We start from the raw sequence: 2,491 nt of genomic DNA on the forward strand, positions 1-2,491 counted from the left end.
AGAGTCTTAATCTCTCAATGTCGGTTTCCTGCTTTGTAAAATGGGCCTTTTTCTAGGCTCTGGTGGCAGTGCGGACATGGATTCATACCTCAGAATTATGAGAACTAGGTGAGTTAGTACAGAGGAAGCATTTGACACAGTGCACAGGATGGATGTCTGATTTCGCCCCCGTTACCCTGCCCCTGTCCTGCACCTTCAGTGCTCTAGGGTGGCCCTCATGCCCGGTTCCATCCTCAGGACCCCTGAGATACCTTCAGACACAGCCTCGAAATGGTCTTACTGGCTTTGCATCAGCCTCCGTTCTCCCAGCTACCGACTATTATCTTTCACCCTTTCATGCTTCACAGACCAACATGTAGAAATGTTTGGGGCTGTGCTGACCCAGTCCTGCTTGCAGTTTGGGAGTTTTCCCTTCCTAGGGTAACAGGGCTTCAGCCCTTTACCCAATGCCTCCTTCCTCTGCCCAGTGCCCAAGTCCTATAAACAAGGTTACCCAGAGAACCAGGAGCTGATCCACAAGAAGAACCCAGGGTCTGGTCTCCCGGCCCCCATATTTCAAGTCCATTTAACTCCACAGACCTGTCCTGCCTCGATGCCCTGAGTTTTAGGAATGGGTCATTCCCACACTGAGGGAGAAGCAAGGGTCAAGGATTCCTTCTCCCAGGCCACTGCAATGGGTCGGGGTAAAGGAAGAGGTACCCCTAACCTCTCTCCCTCTTAGACATCAGTGGGTTCTTCAGACAGGAGAAGCGGGAGCCAGATGTGGCGGCACTAGGAGGGAGAGATGAAGACGGATAGGCACAGGAGGCACCAAGAGGTAAGAAACGAGCACGGAGAATGGGGCACAGGGAGAGACCTGGTGTAGCTGCTCCCCAAAGGAGCCTCCCAACTAGCTTCTATCCCCAGGGTGAGCTTGCGGGGGGCAGGGAGCTGGCGTGGCTTAAGGGAAGGGTACCTGAGGGGCCAGGGATGCAGAGGCTGGCAGAGCTGTGGTAAGAAGGTGGGCCTGAAGCCCCTCTCTGCAGAGAGTGTTGACGGGCTCTGAGCCTTCCCAGCCTCAGTGTCTGGCCTTAAACAGTATCTCCAGGGAGACAGGGAGAAGCAGGGAGTCCTTCCCCTTCTGGGCTCTGCTGCCCTCCCCACACACACACCCTGCCCCGCTCTGGACCATCCCTGAGAGGAGCTGGGTCAGCAGTCAGGGTTGCTTGAGCTTTTTCTCTGCCTTTTGTGATTCTTCTTCCCTGAAGACTTACCTTGAAGATGGGAATAGGGCGCTGCCCTGGTTTCTCCCAGCATCCATCCCACCCTCCTCTTCATCTCCTCCGTCACCTGCCACCTGGATGACTTGCAGGTTCTGAACAGTTATCCCCAAGATGTTAGTGTCCTCCAGCCGGGAGACCAACCAAGTGTCTGAGGGTCTGCAGCCAGGACATTTGGACACATGAAGCTGGAAGATGGGAGAGAAGCGGGCATGAGAAAGGGCCGCAGAGGTGGGATTGAGTCTCTAAAAGAAGGAGCAGAAATACCCTGGGAAAGGTCAAGGTGACACTGAGGTGGGAAATGGTCTGATGAAAGTAAACAAAGCTAGATTCTTAGAAAACCACTGGTGAGGGACTTCCCTGGTGGTCCAGTGGTTAAGACCGCGCTTCCACACGGGGGGCACAGGTTCGATCCCTGGTCAGGGAACTAAGATCCCGCATGCCCCACAGTACGCCATCCCCCCGCCCACTGGTGAACTTAGTTAAAGGTATCCTAGATTTGGGGTGGGGGGGATTCCCAATTCACAGGGAATGTGGCACAGAAGGACAGAAGCTGATTCTCAATACAGATAGAACTTAATTCAAGCAAACCCAGTATATGATATAAATAACAATGTTTGAGTTGAAATAGACCTCTGAGATCGCCTTCTCTGGACGTTCCCCAAAGTGGCAGCAGATCAGAATTACCACCCCAGACCCACTAAAGCAGAATCCCGAGGTTGGAGAGAGTTCCAGTGCAGCTTAGCAACAATTACAGATGCCATCCAAACCTGCTCCTATTTTATTGCTTAAGTGACAGGTGACTTGTTGAACATCATACAGCTACCTAGCAGCACTCAAGAGCCAGGACTCAAAGTCCAGACTGACACAAATGATACTAATATGCTGTACAGCATGACTCACCATGGGGGTCCTTTAAATAGAAAGTTCCTGGATGATTTTTCTTTTTTTTTTTTTTTTTTTTGGCCTCCTGGCCTGCAGGATCTTAGTTCCCTGATTAGGAATCCAACCTGTGCCCCCTGCATTGGAAGTGCAGAGTCTTATCTACTGGACCTCCAGGGAAGTCCCCTTTGATGATTTTTTTAAAAATATTTATTTATTCGTTTGTTTATTTTGGCTGCACTGGGTCTTAGTTGCGGCATGCAGGATCTAGTTCCCTGACCAGGGACTGAACCTGGGCCCCCCTGCATTGGGAGCGTGGAGTCCTACCCACTGGACCACCAGGGAAGCCC

The sequence above is a fragment of the Lipotes vexillifer genome, unplaced genomic scaffold (assembly GCF_000442215.2).
Source record: "Lipotes vexillifer unplaced genomic scaffold, Lipotes_vexillifer_v1.1 scaffold395, whole genome shotgun sequence".
Taxonomy (NCBI): Eukaryota; Metazoa; Chordata; class Mammalia; order Artiodactyla; family Lipotidae; genus Lipotes; species Lipotes vexillifer.